This window comes from Neomonachus schauinslandi, chromosome 14 (assembly GCF_002201575.2).
Source record: "Neomonachus schauinslandi chromosome 14, ASM220157v2, whole genome shotgun sequence".
In the NCBI taxonomy this organism is placed as follows: domain Eukaryota; kingdom Metazoa; phylum Chordata; class Mammalia; order Carnivora; family Phocidae; genus Neomonachus; species Neomonachus schauinslandi.
This window is the reverse complement of record NC_058416.1, coordinates 64493695-64502770: the sequence shown is the minus strand read 5'-3', so window position 1 is coordinate 64502770 and position 9076 is coordinate 64493695. Positions and strand designations below refer to the sequence as shown.

Sequence of the window (9076 nt, the reverse complement as noted above, 5' to 3'; positions counted from 1 at the left end):
CCAGCCGCCCGCCAGCGCCCCGGGGAACCCGGCGACGCCCGCGCTGCCCCCGCCCACCGCGTGGCGGCTGCCCGACTCCCGCCCCACCTCGCGTCTCCCGTGCACGGGCCCCGACGCCGCTTGCCTCGCTCTCGAGGGACCCCGGTCCATGCCTCGGCCTCTGACCTTCGCTCCCTGTGGCCCTTCCATAATGCCTGCCCTCGCCCACCCCCACCCCGGCTCTGGCGGCTTCCTTCCAGCCCCTCCTCACCTCACCATGGACGTGGGAGGTGCTGGCCCCGGGGTGTCCTGCTTCTGGCCACAGCAGGAAAGGTGATGGTCACCGCACGGAAGGTCGGATGCCTGGCGCAGGGCCAGCGCCAAAGCTGTGCTCCACAGCCTGTTTAGGGCTGTGCACACCTGCTCTGGAAGGAGACACACCTGGGCAAGCCGCAAAGGCCAAGCCCTTGGACAGTTGTCCCTCCTCTCTCTTCCTGGCTTATTTTCTGGGATCATTACTGAAGAGTAACTCAGCTGACATCTGGGACAGGACATGGCCTGACCTCAAGCGTGCCTACCCTCCCACTCCCCTCTGCAGCCCTGCACCCTCTGCTCTGCAGACGCACAGCCAGACCCGCTGCCACCCCGAGAAGGGGGCAGGGAGATCCCAGCCTTCTGTGCTAGAGGGCAGTCAGTGACACTGAAGGCAGAGTCAGGGAGGGCACCCCATTTACAGATGAGGAAGCTGAGGCCCCAGACCTTCAATGACTTGGCAGGATTCACAAGCATGAGCGCCTCCTGTCTTCTGGTACTATCACACTCCCAAGTACCTTTGGCTTCCCTGGAATGCCGCCAGGTGGCACATCTAGAGTCTTGAGTCCCACAGAAAGGGACAGGCCTGTGGTCACCAGCTCCCTAGGCGAGGGCCCCCTTAGAAGGAGATGGCTGCTGTACCTTCCACACGCAGGAAACCCTCCTCTCTCCCAGCCCCTTGCGTGCCCCTTGGTCCCTCTCCTGGTCCGTGGGGTCCTCCGCCTCTGAATCACCAGCACCTAGCACAGAGTTGTTTGCTCAGTAAATGAAAAAGCCATCATTGCTATGCCAAATTAGGTGGCAAAAGCCCATTTCCCCTCCACTGGGACCTCCACTTGCTCCAGAAGTGTGACCAGTGTGGAGACACTCCACCATTCTGACCCCTCATCCAAAGCCTCAAGGCCAATGTGTTTGGAATTCAGAATTTGTCATATATCTCGTACATTACGTGAGACCTCATTGGAACCTGCGGCTGCACCTCATAATCAAACACATTAAGGTGTTCGTAGTGAAACGTGGCTATTCACACAAACGGGAATAAATAAAGGCCCATAATACAGGGCTGCACATCAGCTCAAGTCTGGCTTTGTTACAGAGTTTTGAACACCTTTAAGTTTCGGAGCTTTGGGGGAATTTGGAGTTGTGGATAAAGGAATGGGGCAGGGAGGGGGCACTCGAAGTGATAGACAGGACTCCTGAGGCTTCATCAGTTGGGACAGGCTCGGTGGGAACCCCATCTCAGGGGGCCGGGAGCTTTGCAAAAATGGTTCAATTGGGGAAAACTGACACAGACATTTAGCATGAACTGACCCGTACAAGCCTGTGCTTGTGGGGACAAAGGAGGAGGCAGGAACCTGTCCTCGATAAGGCAGATGTGTTCCTGTGAAGGGCCCCCTTGGGGCTCCCGACAGCCCTGGGTCATGCCTCCCCTTGAGGGGAGTGGGCTGCAGGTCAAGGGCATAGCTCGGGCTGAGGGTGGGCTTTAAAACAATTCTGGAGACGGGAGACAACAAGAACAAGGTGTACCACACAAACACGTCTTAAGGTAAGTGCACTCCAAAAGATTACGTACAGAAATGCTATGGGGTTAGGGACCAGCATTTTAGGTCTGGAGTGGAGCTGTGGGGCAGTGTGGAGCTGATGGAAAGAAGACCAGAGCCACTCCCTGGAAGGAGAAGGTGTCAAGGGCAGACCTGGGTCAATGCCTTCTGTGAAATCCTAAGGGTGACCAGAGGCTGCTGGCCTGGAAGGGGGAAGGGGACTTCACTCCTTGCTCTGGGGCTGTGGTCACCCAGGACCGAGTCCAGGGGATAGACCCAAATAGTCCCACCACAGACACACCAGAGCTGTCCCCTGTCTGGTTGAGAGACCCTCGGGATGGCAGCAGCCATTGACCGGCAGGCCAAATATCTGCCTGGGACATTTCAGAAGTCAGGACTGGGAGGTGCTGGTGGGCTGTGCCTCCAATTCTCCTAGATGGGACAGCATAAGACCTCCTTCCCTTGGGAGGGAGTGGGCGTGGAAGGGCCTGGCCTGGACACACTGCATTAACCTAGGTAAGGGGCTGTGGCCTCCCCGAGTGGGCTCTGAGTCTGCTTCCCCAACAGGCGGAAAAAGTGCTGGCTGTGGTTCAAAGAGAAGTAAATAAGACACTCCTGGGTGGAAAAAAAAATGCTACTTTTTAATTCACAAAGAAAAGAAGTTAATGAGTGAAAAAAATAAGTTACACCCAGAAAAATCTGTTCAACCAACTTGGGCTACAAATAGCTCGATGCTTTCCAGAAAAAAAAAAAAAATTCTTTTAGTTAAGAAATTCTCAAGATGCTGCATTCAGCCCATGCTGTGTTTCCCTCCCCCTTTCCACAAACTCGCGGGCGTCAGTGTGGTCACACAGGAGGGAAGATGGCCTCACAGTAAACCACGATGATGGTGACGAAAGGACAAGTGGGTGGCAAGTGAGGCAGGTGCCAGGGTTCAGAGGTTTGCTTCAGGTGACACACTCCCAAGTCACTCCCAGGAATTTGTCGCTGAGTATGGGAGCAGTGTGCAGAGCAGGCCAAGATCAAGTTAAGTAAGAACCGAGAAAAGGACCTACTGCTCTGGCCAACGGATGGTGCTCCGCTCAGGGTTCTGCTCTCCACCTCGATGCTGCCCCTTCTCTCACCTGCTCTACCAGCTTCCACATCCAGCCCTGCCCACTCCCTTCCCTTCTGCCACACCGTCCTGGACACTTGTGTGCAGCGTCCTTCAGCTTCTGGCTTAGGGGACTGTACCCCAGTGTCCCATGTCCCCTTCCTGAGATGCCCGCTCCTCAGTATGTGATGCTGGGGCTGTGCACCGGGCTTCGGGCCAGGGTCAAGTGGTTCCTCCCCTCCTGCTGATGGTGTGAGCTCCCTGGTCTCAGACAGTGGTTCCCTGGTCTGCTGGAAGGTGAGTTCATTCTCCCTACCCACTCTGCCCACCCTCCCCCTACCTACATGGCCCTCTCTGGGGCAGCCACAGTGCCTGCTGGTTGGGTGTCTTGGCCCACGCACAGACCGGAAGCAGAGGTTCACAGCGTGGTGAGACCACACAGCTGGACCCAGGACCTCCTGGCCCAGGCCTCACTCCAGCAAAGAGGTGTGAGCTGCCCCCGGCCCTGCCCACTGACCAGGCCCCAGCCAGGCCGTCCTGTCAGACCCTGAACTCCATCAGCTGGTGGCCAGTCTCCACCAGATGCCCTCCTGCCCCCTGCCTCCGTCCGCAGGTGGGCATTGCTTCCACACCCGGTCCTAGTGGCCCTGCTGCTCTGGCTCAGGCAGGCCCGGGAGAAGACGGGAAACTACCCCTTGCCCCTGGGGATCCCCGTCAGAAGGGCCACCCTGCTCTCGCGCGTGCATCCTGCGGCTTGGTGCCCCCGTGCGTCCGCTGCTTGGACAGCTCATCCCCGCCTGCCTGAGTGGGGTGCATGGGTCCCGGGAGCTCTGGGGGCGGCTGTCTCACAGGGAAATGTGTATGCAGTGAGGAGCTGTTGGAGAAGGCCTTTCTTGATCTCCTTGTTAGAAAAATGTAAGGGGGTCACGACACACGCCCGTCTTCCTCACCAATCAACCAGAGCAGAATCCACAGCAGCTGCCCCTGCCGTAAAAGCGGCCTGTGTGTTGCAGGGGACAGAGCAGGGTTCCAAGTGGGGCAGAGCCACGGTCCACACCGAGTCCCCCATTCACTGGACAGCTGTTGGAGGGCTACAAAGGGCGCCTGTGCTCCGAGGCAGTAAGCCCTCATGGGGACCTGGGGACCTGGAGCAGCGGGCGATGGGCTCTCTCCCTGGCAGGGGTCAGTGGGGGGTGGCATGGACCTCCAGCCACATCCGATGAGACCCAGTCCCCTGAAGTGTTCTGGGAGAGGGTGCAGAGAGCAGTTCAGGGCAGGAGCAGGAACGACAGGGACCCAGAGTGCAGTGTGACTCAGTACAGAAGAGATGCCTGACCATCGTTGTCCCCAGGGGCCCTCCAGAGGTATACATGCGGGGGTCAACAGGAGACAAGACCTCCTCCAAAGTGTCTTAGCACCTCTGAGGCTCAGTCCTTGCTATAGCCCTGAGATCTCGGGAGAAGCCTAAGGTAGAGACACGAAATGTGCCAACATGGAGACCCTCCCGGAGGCATCCATGCCTTGTGAAAGGCAGAGTGTGCGGCTGGAGCACGGCTACGTGGAACAATCCGCAAAGTAGAGAAGCTTCCCACCCTCTCCCTGTGACCTGCCTCTCCTGCCAGAGATGGCCAAGGGTTGGGATTCCAAAGGCTGGCTCCAGCTCCCCACTGCACCCCAGCTTCTGGGTCTGCCATGTGAGTATCAGACCCAGACAGATCAGGAAATCCCCCCAGAATAAACAGGATGCAGGGAGGACTTTGGCCCCTGCCATCCAGCGGGGCAAGCCATGTCCCTCACTGGCTGGGCCCTCAGAGCGGGCGTCAGTCACCTGGTTTCCAAGGTCTCTGGTGACTGGCCACAGCTGGGCAAAGGCAAGGACTCGGGTTTTCCTCCCCACCCCTTGTGCTGGCTGCGGGCTGCGGAGGATCCCTCTGCCTATGCTAGGCACACAGCTGAGGTGGGAGCCAGGGTCGGGGGTTGGTAGAGGGTTAAAGGAGCTGTCATCTCTGAGGCCTGGGTGGGCATCAGCTCCTTCCTCCAGGGTGAGGACAAGGGCTCTCCCTGCCTCCTCTCTGCTCCCAGGTGGCCAGTCCCCACTGGGTGTTCTTGGCACACCCACGGCAGGCTAGAGCCTTGTGCTGCCCTCAAGGGGGGCTCCCAGTTGGTGGGAGACAGACCAGTCGCCATGCACCAGGACACCTCCATACTCCTTCCACTGGATGAGGCCAAATGTCTAAGGTCTGTGGCCAGCTAGAGCCAGCCTTGATCATGTGTGCAGGAAGGTCTGTGTTCCCCAGCAGGATGCTCTATGCTGAAGTTGATGCCTGCCTCTTCCCCACTCCAAAGTTTCTTTCTTTCTTTTTTTTTTTTTAAGATTTTATTTATTTATTTGACAGAAAGAGATGAGAGAGAGAGAGAGCACACGAGCAGTAGGGAGGGGCAGAAGCAGGCTCGAAGGAGCCTGATGCGGGGCTCGATCCCAGGACTCTGGGATCATGACCTGAGCCAAAGGCAGATGCTTAACTGACTGAGCCACCCAGGAGCCCCTCCAAATGTTCTTTAAAGTGAAGCCCAGGGAGTTCCTCTGAGGCGGACGGGAACCACCATCAGGGTCTTCTCGAGATGGGAGAGCAGCAGGAGATGGAACCCCCAAGCCTGGGCAACTTTTCCAGGAAAGGAGAGCCTCTTGACATCACCAGTGGCTCTGAATGGCACTCGGGAAGCACGGGGTTTGGCCACCAAGCATCAGTGCTTCTGGCTAGGGTTCAGACCAAAGAAGCATCACCAGGGTGCATTTGGGTGCTGGATCTGGGAAGTGGGACCCCTAGGAAAATGGAATCGCTCAGACTCACTCCCCTCCTTCAAGCTCTTGCCAAAGGCTCATTTCTGCAGTCACGATACTTCCCAACCACCCGCAGGTACCAGCGTGTCGTAGAGTGAGTCCTGCCTCATGCTCTCACCTGGTGAGAAGCCACACGTGGGCTCCTTGGCAGGACACACAGCTAATGTGTTAACCTGGTCCTCCCTCTGGAATTTCCCAGGCAGCTATGGGCCTCAGGCGGAGGGTGCCTCTTGCCTCTGCAGCAGCCGCCAGCCTTGCCCAGCTGTACAGCACAGGTAGGACAAAGTGGTGGCTTCCAGCCTCCTTCCCCGGGGTTTCACACCGCGGCGGTCAACATGACACAGGCCCCCAGAGGATGCTGCCCACAGGCCGGGGGGGAGGGCATGGGCCACAAGCCTTGGGCACAAAGGCCCGAAGAGCCACCTGGAGCAGGGCAGAGGGGTCCTGGGCGAATACTGGCCAAATCAGGGACCAGAAGAGCAGGGCACCCTGTGGTCTGTAGAGCTGAGGATGACAACATGCATCTGCAAGTGTGTTGGTGGGCTGGTCTCCCCACTTGCATGCTGCTGGGAGCAGGACCAGCATGCCGGGTGTGGGCCTTGCGGCCAAGACAGCATCAAAGATTCTGCCAGAACGCCTGCAGACCCAGGGTGGGGGTCCATGACTCCCAGAACAGACACTGCTCTAACCAGGGGTCCAACCGGAGCACCTCTGAGGCCTCAGATGCCCTGCCCCAGGCCAAGGGACCAGCTGTCCTGCTGTCTGGAGCAGGCCTGCCTCAACCTCCCCATCCATACCCAGGGGGACTGTTTGGGCTGCATCTGGTATTCCGGATAATTCTGAGGATCAAAAACAGAGACTGTTGAGACGCTGGGGGCCTGGCCCGGCCGGGACTCACACCACTGCAGCTGCCCCCGGGCATCCTGGCCTCCCCGAGGGGGACGTGCAGCCCGGACTGCCCATCGAGGTGCGTGGCTCCAATGGGGCCTTTACAGGGATGTGAAGGATGTCTGGGAAGACCCTGAAAACAACTGGCGGAGTGAGAGACATGTTCCTTTGGGGGATGAATGGCTACCACCTCCAGCTGATTCTAATAAAGAGACCACAGGGATGGGGTGGAGGTTCATTCTCGAGCCACTGAGCAGGACCCCTGAGGCTGGTGGCTTGCCTGGGTGCGGATGATGAAGGGAGATTTCTCTGTCATCGAATATGCTGCCTGTGATGCCACTTACAATGGGCTTGTCACCCTGGAAGGGCCCCGGCCAGTGAACCCCAATCCCCTGGCAACCAAATGCAGCTTCTTCAAGGTTACCGTGGCTGTGCCTGAGGATCTGAGAGAGGCCCGCTCCAGTGAAAATGGCCATAAAGAGTTCAAGAAAACTTTGGGAGTGAACTGCATCTTTCTCAACATCACAAATAGGCAGCTCTTCATTGTCAGCCACAGAAGCTCCCGGGAAGCGTGTACCCCTGCAGGGTGACGTGCATTTCTGAAGCCTGCGCACCAAACTGCTACTGTCCCGCAGTGAAGAAGCCACCAAGCACTTAGAGACAAGTAAGCAACTGGGGTGGCCTGCCAGGAGGGGTTCACAGTGCCAGAGGGCCGGGTGGGACTGACAGTTGGGACTCATGGTGCCACCGTCCAGCAGGCCCGAAAAGTACCTGGGGTGACTGCCGTCGAGTTGGGTGAAGAGACCTGCACTTTCCAAGTCTATGGGGAGGGTGGTGAGGTGTGCCCACAGGCCCGAGCCACCTGGTGTTTTCTGAGGACTCCGTCCATGCAAGTGCCCAGGAACCTTGCTGGCAAAGTGATTGGAAAGAACGGGAAAGTGATCCAGGAGTTGGTGGACAAATCTGGTGTGGTGAGGGTTCCCGTAGCAGGTGAGAATGACAAGAAGAACCCCGGGGGAGGAGGGGATGGTTCCTTTCATATTCATGGGCACCCTGGAGAGTATCAGCCACCCGCTTGGCGCTTGGAGAGGCTGCAGATTGAGGACCAGCTTTGGCAGACAGGGCGGGCCTTTGGCCCTCCTGGGAGTGGGCGGGGCTTCTCCGCCTCCCTCCACACTACCCGAAGCTATGGGGGCAGCTACCAACTTGGGAGGGCTGCCTGTCCTGCCTATGGACCCAGCTCAGACCCATCCACAGCTTCTGAGACCAAATCAGAGAAGAGGGAGGAGCCCAGATCCCAACCTGGGGGGAAGAAAGCCGGAGGCAGCCGATTGGGGGCTGGGGTAGGGGACCCCCACCAGCCCTCCCGGCCCACCACAAGATACCACGCTTCACCTATCAGCTCAGTGCTGAAAGATCCAGACAGTAATCCCTATAGCTTACTGGACACATCTGAGCCAGAGCCCCCAGTTGATTCAGAGCCTGGGGAACGCCTCCCCCCGCAGCAAGTGCCAGGTGCCACCGGGATGAGGACAGGACTGTCATGGATGGAGGCCTGGAATCTGTTGGGGCCAGCATGACAGAGAATGGCCTGGAAGAGGAGTCGAGACCCCAGCATCAGAAACCAGAGCCGCTGCAGCTGGAACTGTGGGAACTGGACGGATGGTTCCATCGGTGGAGACCGTCAGCCAGTGACTGTGGCTGACTGTATCTCCCAAGCAGAGTCTCAGAGCTGCCAGAAGTCCCCTCCTTCTTGGAACTCACCAAACCCTCAGAGGACTGTCTTTCAGGACAGAAGGGCGACTCTGTCAGCAAGCTTCCTAAGGGCCCCTCAGAAAATGGGGAGCTCTCCGCCTCCCTGGGGTTGTGTAGTTTGGTGAATGGGGTTTCATAAAACCTCTAGCCCACATCCTTCCCTTCTTCATCTTTCTTGCTGCCCAACACCATGGCCCTCACAGGCCAGACTGAGCTGCGCTGGAGCTGCTCTTATCTAGGGGGGAGGGGTGGCACAGCAGCCTGGGTCCCTCCTCAACCTGGGGAGGTAGTGGAGGGGTGTGTAACGGGGTCATACCCCCTCCCTCTTGTCCGCCCTATCCCCAGGGTGAGGGGAGCCTCTCTCCTTCCCATCAGACTGGATGCGCTTTTACCCTCTAATGCCCCGATCTCTCTGAACAACCCCATCCTCCGCCTGCTGGTGCGGGGTGCTCCTTGACCCACCCAGGTTTGACAGTTCAGGGGCTCCCCTGCTATCCCTCATCCCATCCTGTAGCCCCCATTTCTGGGGCCTCATCACTGTGGAAGACAGGGATAGTAAGGGTATAAGTGAGTAAGAGGCACGGGGAAGGTTTTGGAGTAGAACCAGGGGGTGTATGGTGGGGGACAAGGTCCCCCGGGGGGGGTGCCAACCTTGTCTGGCAGATG

The 9076-nt window shown here is 58.4% G+C and overlaps 1 pseudogene; it reads left to right on the top strand.

Moving 5' to 3' along the window:
• Window positions 1-4417: 4417 nt before the first annotated feature.
• LOC110581132 lies at window positions 4418-8549 on the top strand (annotated as a pseudogene).
• Window positions 8550-9076: the final 527 nt, after the last annotated feature.